The 14,758-nt window shown below is 42.2% G+C and overlaps 1 long non-coding RNA gene across 4 annotated transcripts in view; it reads left to right on the top strand.

Moving 5' to 3' along the window:
* The first annotated feature begins 657 nt into the window (after nt 1-657).
* Nucleotides 658-14,758, top strand: part of LOC126075359 (uncharacterized) — a 94,722-nt gene continuing 80,621 nt past the window's right edge. For 2 of the 4 annotated variants that reach the window (XR_007517190.1, XR_007517191.1), the window contains exon 1: nt 1,418-2,414. This is a non-coding gene — a long non-coding RNA (uncharacterized LOC126075359). Of the gene's footprint in view, nt 828-1,417; nt 2,415-14,758 lie in introns of those variants that run through there. The other 2 variants (XR_007517194.1, XR_007517192.1) reach the window with 2 other exon arrangements.

Below are 14,758 nucleotides of genomic sequence, written 5' to 3'. Positions count from 1 at the left end.
GTTAGTCTCTAGCCTAGCTTTTAGAAACCAGAATATTATGGGATACATCTCAAAGTGCCTCTTTATCTGGGAATAGTTCCATCAGTAGCCACTGCTGAAGGAGCAGACCATGGGTATCTATCTTAATACCCATGACTTTACCTGGCCTATTCTAGATGCTGGCATCAAAGCTGGGCTCCTGACCAGGCTGGTCCAATCTACTGGCTGGCCAGCGACCCATCAAACCTCTCTCTCCAGAGCTGAACCAAGTGACAGAGACTGTATTTAGACTAGAGAGCATGTGAACTGAAAGGTCATGCATGAGGGGCTGGGGTTGGCATAATTGGGACATTAACAAACTAGGTAGAGAAAAGCAGAAGAATGGAACAAATCTGCAGAAAGAAGTCCAGGCAAGACAGAGGAAAAAAAAAAAGAAAAAAAAAAAAAAAGCTGGAGAAAGAGCTGGAGGCAGAGGCTGCCTTGTCCTTGATGCCGTCTCGGGTCTAATCTTATTTCTCACAAGGACAAGCTATATTTCTATTTTTGTTTCAGTGAATGCCCTCATGCCTTTTGATAACCTTTTGGGTTGATTGGTTATTTGTTCCTTGCAACCAAAGAGCCTTGACTAGAAGTCAGGATGAAAGCAAACATCCTCGGCTAACACTGTGTCAGTATAAATGGAAAGAACTGCTAGGAGAGAAACAGAAAAGGAGGGAGCAAGATTTCAGGAATAGGTTGAATGTGGGGGTAAGAAGGAGTGTCAAAGGCTACCGGAAGCTCTTGGCCCAGGGAAAACAGGGGTGTCAGACAGAGAAAACAAGAGCATTAGGAGGAGCTGCTGGTGAGGGGTGAGTTGAATTCAAATGTGTTGAACTTGAGGCACCAGTGGAGTGTCGAAGTACAAATACACAGCAACTGGTGGGTGTTGAGGCTTCGGACTAGGGAAAGATTCGGGAGTTATCCACAGAAAGGAGGTCTTTGAACCTCTGGGGTCAGACTGATCACAGAGTGGAAGAGTGTAGGAAGAAAAAGGCGGGAGTGGAGAAAGACCAGGACAGTGGCTTGGATTGGGCAGAGGATAACTGGACAGGTAGCTTAAGGAGTGTGGGTGCTCCCTATGCATCCGCTGAAATGGTGACGGTAAATGGGGGCAAGAGTGACTAGAAGAGGGGCTGGTAAACTAACCAAGGATTGAGGCGCCACTGGTTATCTTGCTCCTGGCCAATGTTTATTTAGTAGATGTCTGCTGGGTTTATCTATGAAGAGAGTTCGTTCTTCATAGAGAGTTTTGGTGGTAATAATTGTGATATACTAAAAAAAATTCTCACGACTGGTGGTCACACCACTACATTTTTAGTAATTCTGGTATGAGGGTGTGTGTCATGGTGCAGGGGCATGTGGGAGGGGCAGGGAGGTGGGAGGAGCCAGGAGGAGAGAGTTGAGGGATGAAATTTTTGGGATCATTTATGGATTTGAATTATTTATATCTATTTTTCTAAGTGTCTGATGTCTTTATGCTAAATTACATGTGGGGTTGATTTAAAAAGGAGATTCTTGGGCCTGGGCCCAGACTTACTGACTGAATCAAAGCCCTAGAGCTGAAGCCTAGAATTTGCATTTTAAACAAGCTTTCTAGGTGACACTTGGCACACTAGCATTTGAGGGTTTGTCTCCATTATCTGTAGGGAGCTAGGCACATTATCTGAAATTATCTCCCTCTCTGGAATCATGTTGCTGTTGTCAGCTGCCATTCAGTTGGCCCCTGACTCATGGTGACCCCATGCACAACGGAATGAAACTCTGTCTATTCTTGCCCCATCCCCATGATCGGTTGTAGATGGAAATGTTGTGGTTCATAAGGTTTTCTTTGGCTGATTTTTAGAAGTAGCTCTCCAGTCCCTTCTTCCTAATCTCTTAGTCTCGAAGCTCCACTGAAACCTGTTCAGCATCATAGCAACATAGAAGCCTCCACTGCCAGATGGGTGGTGGCTGCGTGTGAGGCGCACTGGCAGGATTCAAACTTGGGTCTCCTGTATGGAAGGCAAGGATTCCACCACTGAACTACCACTGCCTCTTCTGGAATCCTAGTGAGCACTAAAGAGGGGTCCCTTACCCGTCCATTAGGAAGAAAACAATTCCACAGCATGCTGCACATTTTCTGGAGCCTCTCGTGACACCCCCATGGCCTCTTATGAAGGACGGAATCCAGACGGTGCCCTCTCTCTACAAACACACACCAAAGATGGCACCTCATGGCAGGGAGGAAGACTTGCTCCTGTCTTTGCAGTCAGCTGAGAAAGCCTCTGCGACAAGCCCTCTCTCAGCGCCCTAAAGAGCAAAGTGACTCCCAGTTGAAGAGCTCAGTGTGTGGTGACTGGCCTGGCGGGCGGCCCTGAAGGAAAGCCGTTTGCATCTTCCCTGTGGCCCATCAAAAGGTACAGTATTTGGGCTGTGAATGCGTGTGAATGAATGCCTCCATTATTTCTTTGGGCATGAAAGTCGTCTGGTTTTACCCACAGACATCACGGTTGTCATTGTAATAATGTCCTGATTACTGGTTTAGAGCTGAGTTTTAAACAAAAGGGTGTTCATGCCTGCTCAGACAGTTTGAGACAGACTCTGATCCCAAAACTGATCTCTATTAATGGCACACATTGCCTCATTTAGGATTGGTTTAGCTGCAAGCAACAGAAAATCTTATGACCCTCAGTTTAAACCATGAGATTGTATCCAGGGTTGATTCCGTGGCTCCGTAATAGTTCCAAGGGTCCAGGTCTTTCTATCTTGATCCTTAACTATCTTCAGTGGGTCAGCCATATCCCATTCCCTGATCAAAGATGGTGGCCGCAGCTCGAGGACTGCCTCCGTGTACCACAGAACCCCAAGCAGAAGCCAGAGGAGCTTCCTCCTCCTGCTCCTCTCTCACAAAGAGAGTGTTATGCATTGAATTGTGACCCCTCAAAATTTATGCCAAAGTCCTAACCCCTGTGCCTGCATATCTGACCCTGTTAGGAAATATAGTTTTCTTTTGTTATATTAATGAGTGCTTACCACAGTAGGGTGGGTCACCACACTGGGTGACCTGTGACAATAACCCTAGTGACACCACTGCCTTGGTAACCCCTCCTGCGGCAGCACCAACACACCCGCCGCTGTCAACCATAAGGTCTTTTTGGTGCCACCCCCTCTGAGAGTGTCAGGGGGTGTGGCCTAAACCCCCCTAGTGATGCCACTGCCTGGTGGCACAGTGATTATTTGCTTGGCTGCTAACCGAAAGGTTGGTGGTTCAAACCCACCAGCGGCTCCATGGGAGAAAGGTGTGACAATCTGCTTCCATGAAGATTTATAGCCAAGAAAACCCTATGAGGCAGTTCTACTCTGTCAACAGCAATGGGTTAATGTGCCTTCCTGAGCTCAAGGTTGAATTCCACAGGTGCATGTAAAGTTACCTGGTTCATAATCGTCACAAAAAAGGGCTCCAGAGGGTGACTGGAGAGGAGGTGGTGTATGGTGTGGGGTGAACCTTCAGGGACAGGATGTGGCCCTACATGCTCAACAGGATATAATATGAGGAGTCTCAGAGGGCTGAGGTGATTTATCCAGGATCTCACAGCTGGCGAGGTCCAAATCCATGTCTGTGTAGATGACAAAGCTCCTGCATTTTTCTTCCCCTTGTGTCTACTTTTTGTTGTTGTTTCGCATTTTCTCCCTAACATTTCATGATGTTTTATTTCTAATCAAGTAATATTCACATGCATTTAAGGCATCAAATGGTACCAAGACTTATGAAGAAAAACAGTGTTTTCTCACAGATCTTCTCCCAACTCCTCCTGCTTCCCAGAAGCGATCACTTCCAAATGTTAGCTAGTTCTTTCTGTGTATACTTAGAGAAATTCTAAATAGTAGGCTAATGGTGCTATTTTTTCATTTGTTAACTTTGTTGTTGTTAGGTGCCGTCGAGTTGGTTCCAACTCCTAGGGACCTTATGTACAACAGAACCAAACTCTGCCTGGTCCTGCGCCATCCTCACAATCATGTTATGCTTGAGCCCATTGTTGCAGCCACTGTGTCAATACACCTCGTTGAGGGTCTTCCTCTTTTTCACTGACGTTCTACTGGTCCCTCCTGATAACATGTCCAAAGTCTGTGAGATGTAGTCTCACCGTTCGTGCTTCTAAGGTGCATTGTTAACTTTAACCAAAAAAACCTAAATCTGTTGTGTCAATTCCGACTCATAGTGATCCTATAGGACAGAGTAGAACTGCCCCACAGGGTTTCCAAGGAGCTCCCGGTGGTTTGAACTGCCGACCTTTTGGTTAGCAGCCATAGCACTTAACACTACTAGGGTTTCCATTGTTAACTTTAGACACTGTTTATTTTGTTGTCTTCCGGTCACTAAAGATGAAGTCTCAGCACTCTGTGCAGGTCGTTTTCTGCTTCTTCTCGATCCACTCTTCTTACCCTGGCCCTGCCCAGGGAGGCTGGTTAATGGGAGGCATCAGCAGGAGACTGGATTGGAGGGGTAAAAAGGGGCAGGATGTATATTCTCCTGGATATGGCCCCTCCTTCTCTTCATGCAGGCAGCCCTATCCATACAGCTACTTTCTTAGGTCTGGTAGTTGTTCCTCCCCTTGGACATGAGCTTTCAGGCCTAGCCTTGGCAATGACTCGCTGCTATTGCTATCTGCTGGGTGACTGCACTACCTTTGTTTGCCTACACCCTGTGTCTACACCTTTGTAAATAATTCCTTTATTACAGTCTGCTACCATCGCCTCCCCAAGCCCCCATATAATCACACACTTTATCGCATTCCCTCAATACAGTTATGTCATATTTTAGTTATATCATTATTTAGTATAGTATTTACATTATTAAAACTATATAAATATTACTGACTATATCATCAAGTAGTGAATTATGATTACACTTCTTTTAATGAACAAATTTTTGCTTTTACTGTGATTAATTGTCTGCTTTAAAAAATCCTTAGTTTTTGATATATCTGTCTTTAATTCTTACCACGTTCCTCAACAGATCTGTTAACTGCCTTATAAATATTGCTTTCCTAAGGATCAAACATTATAATTCTCTGTATCTTTTCCTTTGGGAAGGGAGCAAAGTAAGTCAGCCTCGGTAACAAATAGAACTTGGTGTCAGATATTGTGAAATTACAATGGTAACTAAGAAGTTAACAAAATGATGAAAACAGGTAGTTTATCTCCCCAGGACTACTTCTTTGATCTTAAAGGTTTTATTCCTATTGGAAAATATTGTGACCACTTTATGGATCCTAAATATTTTACTAGATAAATATTATGACCTCTTTCAAATGTGTATTATCATCACCCCTTTCAAACAGCGTGCTTTCAGTTTGCTTACCTTTGTCTCTAGGGTCTACCTTCTCCTCGCCTGCTGAGTATCACAAGGCCTCATCTTGCATATTTAATCATCCCAAGGCCCTTCTCCCTAGCTGACTACGAGGCAATTTTGGGATGTACTTGTGTGGAAAAGAAAGTCAGTAGATTTTATTTGGTAAAGAAACGATAAGTGGCAGGCTACAGCTTCTGGCTGGCTAGTGTACCCTTCCTGAATGTACTTCTTATAAACAGAATGTTTCTATTTTGAAATTCTGAAACAATGGTTTTGGTTTTTACAACTATTCCCTAGAGACCCTTCACTGGAGCCTTCTGTTCTTCCAGGATTTTCCTTCAGCATCATCCAGAATTTCTGTTCGCCACCTCCGGTTCTGAACTTTTTTTTTTTAAATAATTTTTATTGTGCTTTAAGTGAAAGTTTACAAATCAAGTCAGTCTGTCGCACATAAGCTTATATGCACCTTACTACATATTCTTATTTACTCTCCCCCTAATGAGTCAGCCCGCTCCCTCCTTCCAGTCTCTCCTTTCTTGACCGTTTTGCCAGTTTCTAACCCTCTCTACCCTCCCATCTCCCCTCCAGACAGGGGATGCCAATACAGTCTCAAGTGTCCACCTGATGCAAGTAGCTCACTCTTCATCAGCATTTCTCTCCAACCCATTGTCCAGTCCCTTCCATGTCTGATGAGCTGTCCTCGGGAATGGTTCCTGTCCTGGGCCAGCAAAAGGTTTGGGGACCATGACCACCGGGATTCTTCTAGTCTCAGTCAGACCATTAAGTCTGGTCTTTTTATGAGAATTTGGGGTCTGCATCCCACTGTTCTCCTGCTCCCTCAGGAGTTCTCTGTTGTGCTCCCTGTCAGGGCAGTCATCGGTTGTGGCCGGGCACCATCTAGTTCTTCTGGTCTGAGGATGATGTAAGTCTCTAGTTCATGTGGCCCTTTCTGTCTCGGGCTCGTAGTTATCGTGTGACCTTGGTGTTCTTCATTCTCCTTTGATCCAGGTGGGTTGAGACCAATTGATGCATCTTAGATGGCCGCTTGTTAGCATTTAAGACCCCAGACCCCACACTTCAAAGTGGGATGCAGAATGTTTTCATAATAGAGTTTATTATGCCAATTGACTTAGAAGTCCCCTTAAGCCATAGTCCCCAAACCCCTGCCCTTGCTCCGCTGACCTTCGAAGCATTCAGTTTATCCTGGAAACTTCTTTGCTTTTGGTCCAGTCCAGTTGAGCTGACCTTCCCTGTATTGAGTATTGTCCTTCCCTTCACCTAAAGTAGTTCTTATCTACTAAAAAAAAAAAAAATTTTTTTAATTTATTATTTTTTAAAATAAGATAAGATAAATAGTTGTTATCTACTAAGTAATCAGTAAATAACCCTCTCCCACCCTCCCTCCCTCCCCTTTCTCGTAACCACAAAAGAATGTGTTCATCTCAGTTTATACTATTTCTCAAGAACTTATAATAGTGGTCTTATACAGTTTTTGTCCTTTTGCATCTGAATAATTTCACTCAGCATAATGCCTTCCAGATTCCTCCATGTTATGAAATGTTTCACAGATTCATCACTGTTCTTTATCGATGCACAGTATTCCATTGTGTGAATGTACCATAATTTATTTAACCATTCATCTATTGATGGACACCTTGGTTGCTTCCAGCTTTTTGCTATTGTAAACAGAGCTGCAATAAACATGGGTGTGCATATATCTGTTCGTGTAAATGTTCTTATTTCTCTAGGATATATTCCGAGGAGTGGGATTTCTGGGTTGTATGGTAGTTCTATTTCTAACTTTTTAAGAAAACGCCAGATAGATTTCCAAAGCGGTTGTACCATTTTACATTCCCACCAGCAGTGTATAAGAGTTCCAATCTTTCCGCAGCCCCTCCAACATTTATTATTTTGTGTTTTTTTGGATTAATGCCAGCCTTGTTGGGGTGAGATGGAATCTCATCGTGGTTTTAATTTGCATTTCTCTAATGGCTATGATCCTTTTAATGGCTAATGATCGAGAGCATTTTCTCATGTGTCTGTTAGCTGCCCAAATATCTTCTTTAGTGAAGTGTGTGTTCATATCCTTTGCCCACTTCTTGATTGGGTTGTTTGTCTTTTTGTGGTTGAGTTTTGACAGAATCATATAGATTTTAGAGATCAGGCGCTGGTCAGAGATGTCATAGCTGAAAATTTTTTCCCAATCTGTAGGTGGTCTTTTTACTCTTTTGGTGAAGTCTTTAGATGAGCATAGGTGTTTGATTTTTAGGAGCTCCCAGTTATCTGGTTTCTCTTCATCATTTTTAGTAATGTTTTGTATTCTGTTTACGCCTTGTATTAGGGCTCCTAAGGTTGTCCCTATTTTTTCTTCCATGATCTTTATCATTTTAGTCTTTATGTTTAGGTCTTTGATCCACTTGGAGTTAGTTTTTGTGCATGGTGTGAGGTATGGGTCCTGTTTCATTTTTTTGCAAATGGATATCCAGTTATGCCAGCACCATTTGTTAAAAAGACTATCTTTTCCCCAATTAACTGACACTGGTCCTTTGTCAAATATCAGCTGCTCATATGTGGTTGGATTTATATCTGGGTTCTCAATTCTGTTCCATTGGTCTATGTGCCTGTTTTTGTACCAATACCAGGCTGTTTTGACTACAATTTTTCATAATAATCTGATATGATTCTTTTAATTTCAGTTGGGTTTGTTGTGATGTGGCCCATCTCGTTTCTTATTCAGGTTAATTGTTTCCTTTCCTGTATTTCTTTAGTCAGTCTGGCCAAGGGTTTATCAGTTTTGTTAATTTTTTCAAAGAACCAGCTTTTGGTTTTGTTAATTCTTTCAATTGTTTTTCTTTTCTCTAATTCATTTTTTTTTTTTTTAATTCATTTAGTTCAGCTCTAATTTTTATTATTTGTTTTCTTCTGGTGCCTGATGGATTCTTTTGTTGCTTGCTTTCTATTTGTTCAAGTTGTAGGGACAGTTCTCTAATTTTGGCTCTTTCTTCTTTTTGTTAAATGTGCATTTATCGATATAAATTGACCTCTGAGCACTGCTTTTGCTGTGTCCCAGAGGTTTTGATAGGAAGTGTTTTCATTCTTGTTGCATTCTATGAATTTCTTTATTCCCTCCTTAATGTCTTCTATAACCCAGTCTTTTTTGAGCAAGGTATTGTTCAGTTTCCAAGTATTTGATTTCTTTTCCCTGATTTTTCTGTTATTGATTTCCACTTTTATGGCCTTGTGGTCTGAGAAGGTGCTTTGTAATATTTCAATGTTTTGGATTTTGCAAAGGTTTGTTTTATGACCTAATATATGATCTATTCTAGAGAATGTTCCATGGGCACTAGAAAAAAAAGTATACTTTTCAGCTGTTGGGTGGAGTGTTCTGTATAAGTCTATGCGGTCAAGTTGGTTGATTGTAGCAATTAGGTCTTCCATGTCTCTATTGAGCTTCTTACTGGAAGTCCTATCCTTCTCCGAAAGTGGTATGTTGAAGTCTCCTACTATAATTGTGGAGGCATTTGTCTCACTTTTCAGTTCTGTTAAAGTTTGTTTTATGTATCTTGTAGCCCTGTCATTGGGTGCATAAATATTTGATATGGTTATGTCTTCCTGATCAATTTTCCCTTTAATCATTACGTAGTGTCCTTCTTTATGCTTTGTTGTGGATTTAATTTTGAAGTCTGTTTTGTCAGAAATTAATACTGCTACTCCTGCTCTTTTTTAATTTTTGTTTGCTTGACATATTTTTTTTTCCATCCTTTGAGTTTTAGTTTGTTTGTGTCTCTAAGTCTAAGGTGTGTCTCTTGTAGGCAGCATATTGACGGATGGTGTTTCTTTATCCAGTCTGAGACTCTCTGTCTCTTTATTGGTGCATTTAGTCTATTTACATTCAGTGTAGTTATAGATAAGTATGTGTTTAATGCTGTCATTTTGATGCCTTTTTATGTGTGTTGTTGACAATTTCATTTTTCCACTTACTTTTTTGTGCTGAGACGTTTTTCTTTGTAAACCGTGTGTTTCCTCATTTTCATAGTAGTTGAATTTATGTTTGCGGAGTCGTTATGTTTTTCTTGGTTTTTATTTTGAGTCATGGAATTGTTAGACGTCTTTGTGGTTACCTTAATATTTACCCCTATTTTTCTAAGTAGAAACCTAACTTGTATCATCCTGTATCGCCTTGTTTTCCTTTCCATATGGCAGTTCTATGCCTCCTGTATTTAGTCCCTCTTTTTGATTATTGTGATCTTTTACATAATGACTTCAATGATTCCCTGCTTTGAGCATTTTTTTCTTTTTGAAATTAATCTTAATCTGTTTTTGTGATTTCCTTATTTGAGTTGATATCAGGATGTTCTGTTCTGTGACCTTGTGTTGTGTTGTTATCTGATGTTATTGATTTTCTGACCAAACAATTTCCTTTAGTATTTCTTGTAGCTTTGGTTTGGTTTTTGCAAATCTCCAAGCTTGTGTTTATCTGTAAATGTTTTAATTTCACCTTCGTATTTGAGAGAGAGTTTTGCTGGATAAAGGATCCTTGGCTGGCAGTTTTTCTCCTTCAGTGCTCTATATATGTCATCCCATTGCCTTCTTGACTGCATGGTTTCTGCTGAGTAGTCCGAACTTATTCTTATTGATTCTCCTTTGTAGGAGACCTTTCTTTTCTCCCTGGCTGCTTTTAAAATTTTCTCTTTATCTTTGGTTTTGGCAAGTTTGATGATAATATGCTTTGGTGATTTTCTTTTTGGATCAATGTTATATGGGGTTCGATGAGCATCTTGGATAGATATCCTTTCGTCTTTCATGACGTCAGGGAAGTTTTCTGCCAACAAATCTTCAACTATTCTCTCTGTATTTTCTGTTATTCCTCCCTGTTCTGGAACTCCAATCACACGCAAGTTATTCTTCTTGATAGAGTCCCACATGATTCTTAGGGTTTCTTCATTTTTTTTTTTTAATTCTTTTTTTCTGATTTTTCTTCAACTATATTGGTGTCAATTGCTTTATCCTCCAGCTCCCCCACTCTGCGTTCCAATTCCTCGATTCTGCTCCTCTGACTTCCTATTAAGTTGTCTAATTCTGTAATTTTACTGTTAATCTTTTGGATTTCTGAATGCTGTCTCTCTATGGATTATTGCAGGTTATTATTTTTTCCACTATGTTCTTGAATAATCTTCTTGTTTTCTTCAACTGCTTCATCAGTGTGTTCCTTGGCTTTTTCTGTAGATTGCCTCGTTTCATTTTTGAGGTCATCCCTGATGTCTTGAAGCGCTCTGTAAATTAGTTTTTTATAATCTGCATCTAGCAATTCCAGGATTGTATCTTCATTTGGGAAAGATTTTGATTCATTAATTTGGGGAGTTGTAGAAGCAATCATGGTCTGCTTCTTTATGTGGTTTGATATTGACTGCTGTCTCCAAGCCATCTATAAGATATTGTAATGATTTGTTTTATATTTGCTCACTGAGTCTTATCTTTTTTTGTTTTCTTTCAATATACGTAGATGGGCTACTAGATTGTGCTGTCTTGATTGTTGTAGCCTTTGAATCACTTATGTCCTCTTACCAGCTGGTTTGGGCCATTACCAGAAATATAAGCCTAAAAGTCTGTTCACTATTCTTGAGTAGAATCTGATTTTGTGTCACCAAGTGTGTGGGGTAGACTGTCACCTATTTGCTTAGAGGAGTAGTGGTGATAGTTGTGTGCACCAGATTCTAGTAGCAGTAGGGGGTCACATTCCAGGGGGGCCATGATGCTGACAGGCTTCCCCCAAGTGCCCGTGAGGTGTCTCTATTCCTAAAGCACTTTGGTGGGTGGGCTCTGCAGCTGTAGCTTAGGCACCCAATGCATGTACCTCTACAGACTGGTAGATGTCACTATCCTCAGACCCCTATGGCAGGAGGTTAGGTGGTATGGGGGGAGCTTCAGCCCTCAGTTCCCCATTGTGGGTCAGTGAGGGCTCTGTTGAATATGCAGAGATATCAGACCTGGGAAACTTGTCTTTCTGGTAATCCGCTAAAACAATTACAGTCAGATCACTATCAGAATTGCCTTTGCATTACAATAGCCACCTTGTTCCCTGTAGGGATGAAAGCCCAAGACTGTGGATCTCATATGCTTGGCTGGAGCTGGTTCTGTATTTTTAGTCCAATTTCGGGAAGTCAGGGAAGGGTTCTTGGTCCCTAGGTTTTTTTGTAGCTGCTTCTCTCAGGCCAGGAGAATGGGTTAGGAAAAGACAAACAAACAAACAAAACCACAGAGCACTTCACCCTCTGGCCCAGGAAATTCCAATGTTAATGAAGCCACCTGGGAAGGGGAGGGGAGGGATCAGATAGATAGAAGAGAGGAATATAGACAAAGTTACTTAACTTGCTTGGTGAGGACTGTTTTATCTGAGATTCCCGAGGGGCGGGTAGCCTGTGTGTTGGCTGGGTCAAGATTGCCCCGGGGGGTCAGGTCCGCATCCTGTGCATGTGCTGTCTCAGAAGGCATGGTCAGTTCCTCTGCTCCCGGTCCATAGCCCAGCGCCATGGTTCCCCGGCTGGGACGCCGCACTCCAGGCTCCAAAACCAATTGTTGCCTCCCGGTGACTTCTCCTGTGAGCCGCGTCGCTGCGCTGCCTGTGTGCACTGGCTGGGCTTCCCCCAAGATCACTTCTGGGGGCTAGGGCTGCATCTGGTGTTTGCGCCGTCTCAGGATGCCGTGCTCAGCTCACCTGCACCCAGTCCAAAGTCTGGCGCCAACATTTTCTGACTGGTACGCTGGTTCCAGGCTTTGAAAACAGTCGCTTTTTCCCGTGGTTGCTCGTTCATTCTCTCATTAGCCCCGTCAGTGTGTAGCCTGCTTGCACTGGCTGAGTCTCTACGGAGGTTACCCCAGGGGGCTAGGGGTTAGGGCTGTGTCCCATGCCTGCCCCGCCTCAGCAAGCCACTATCAGCCCCGCCACTCGGCACCAGGGAACTGCGAGGGCTCAAGGCTCTGGAGTGGGTCGCAGGTTCCAGAAGCAGTCGCTGGTTCAAGGCGCAGCTTTTCGCTCACCTGTCACTCAGGTCAACTCTTTAGATCTGTGTTTGATGGTCAGGGTTCATAGATTGTCATGTATGTGATTGATTCACTTGTTTTACCAAGTCTTTGTTGCAAGAGGGATCTGAGGTAGCATCTACCTAGTGAGCCATCTTGGCCCTGCCTCTCTCGGTTCTGAACTTTTGTTTCCTGGATTTCATACCTTCTTATTTCTTAACTCCTTTGTCTTGCTGGAGCATATCCTCTAGCAACTTCATAGGACAGAATGTATGGAAGATAAATTTTGAGTTCTTGCCTGTTATAAAATGTATTTATTCTACTTGTTACTTGATTTGTATTGGGACAAACATAAATCTTTAGATTGCAAATAATTTTCCCTCAAAATGTGAAAGCATTTTTCCATTGTCTACTAACATTCAGTGTTGGTGGAGGGAAGTCTGAAACCATCTGATTCTTATTTTCTTGTTTGTGATGTAGTTCCCTTGAGGAGTTTCTTTTTAACCCTGGCATTTTATAATACATGATTTTCATTTATTTTGTGGTTTTTACAATTTGGAGAATCTTAGCTTTTAGTTGTGGGAAAGTTGTGTGTGTTTGTATAATTTCCTTCCTGGTAATTTATATATTGGAGCCCTGGTGGCAAAGTGGGTAACAGCTCAGGCTGCTAATCAAAGGTCGGCAGTTCAAATCCACCAGCCACTCCTTGGAAATTGTATGGGGCAGTTCTACTCTGTCCTATAGGGTTACTATGAGTCGGGATCAACTCAATGGCACACAACAACAATTTATATTTTTACCTTGGAAATTCCTATAAGTGGGGCTTGAAACTCATAGATTGAGCATCCAAGTCTCTTCTTTTATCTCTCCCTGGTTCTGTTTTCTGGGAGACTTCTTTGACTTTGTCTTCTAATTGTTAAAATTTTAACTTGATTATCATAATTTTTGTTTTCTGATTCTTTCATTTAAAAAGCATTTTGTTCTGATTTTACAGATTTACTATCATCTCTCTTTTTCTAGGAAACACTAGTGGCGTAGTGGTTAAGTGCTACGGCTGCTAACCAAGAGGTCAGCAGTTCAAATCCACCAGGCCCTCCTTGGAAACTGTATCAGGAAGTTCTACTCTGTCCTGTAGGGTCACTATGAGTCAGAATTGACTCAATAGCAGTGGGTTTGGTTTCTCTTTTTCTAGGGAGTGTAGGAATTTTATTTCCTGCAGTGTCTCGTTCTTTCTGGGTTCCTATTTTTAGTATTGTTTTGCTTTCTCACATCTTGGAGGCTTTCCTCACATGCCCGTAGACCCTTAGCTGATTGAAAGCACTATGTTTTCAAGGCTGGGCTGTTTAATGGTGGGCATTCAAAGTAGGGTGAGTGATAAGCTGGAAGTTTTTGTTGGGGACTCCCAAATTTTTCTAAAGGCTTCTTCTTTTCTGGGACCACTTAGTTTATCCAGAAAATAAATGTCCTTATATTTACCTAGTTGGTCGCTATGAGTTGGAATCGACTTGATAGCAGTGGGTTTGGTTTTTTGGTTTGGTCAAATGCTTGGGAAAGCAAGGGTTGGGAGGGGCATTTGCCTGGTGTGTCTCAGCCTGCATTGGGTGTACTTACCCCAAGTCCCTCTTTACACTTTATCTGACCCTCAGCGAAAAAGAGGAAGACCCTCAACATGATGGATTAACACAATGGCTGCAACGATGGGCTCAAACATAGCAATGATTGTGAGGATGGCAAAGGACCGGGCAGCATTTTGTTCTGTTGTACATAGGGTCGCTATGGGTCAGAACTGACTCCATGGTGCCTAAAAACAACACACTGTATCTGATGTCCTTACATCTGTGGAACCCATGCACATTTTCTCTGGAGCGTAATCCCTAATCCCTGACTGGGGTGGGAATGAAGTAGTATGTGTGTGATGGTAGTGTTGAGGTGTGTATACTGGGGGGGGGGGGTGGGTAGCTTCTGGTAGCATAAGGTAAGAAAGAGCACATGAAGATCCAATGTGCCTATATTCGGACATCCAGCCTACTGCCCTGTTTCAGGCCTAATACTCATGCCCATCTTTCTGGGCACCTGGTATCCTTCAAAGCTGAAAACTTTCAGGCTTCTGGAATTGGACTGGGCCACTTCTTACGCTCTACCTTAGGCAGGCACCCTGGCTTTTTCTATCTGCTTTCCATCCTCCAAAAAACAGTTGAAATCACTCATTTGCTGAGGAATGTTCCTCTTGTTGTTGTTAGTTGTCATCAAGTCGGCTCCAACTCACGGCGACCTTATGTATAACAGAATGAAATGTTGCCCAGCCCTGTACCATGTTCATGATCATTGGTGTGTTTGAAACAATTGTTGAAGCTATTGTGTGAATCCATCTCATCGAAGGTTTCCCTC

This window comes from Elephas maximus, chromosome 1 (assembly GCF_024166365.1).
Source record: "Elephas maximus indicus isolate mEleMax1 chromosome 1, mEleMax1 primary haplotype, whole genome shotgun sequence".
In the NCBI taxonomy this organism is placed as follows: Eukaryota; Metazoa; Chordata; class Mammalia; order Proboscidea; family Elephantidae; genus Elephas; species Elephas maximus.
Note: the sequence above shows the minus strand (reverse complement) of the source record. Positions and strands in the feature narration are given on the sequence as shown.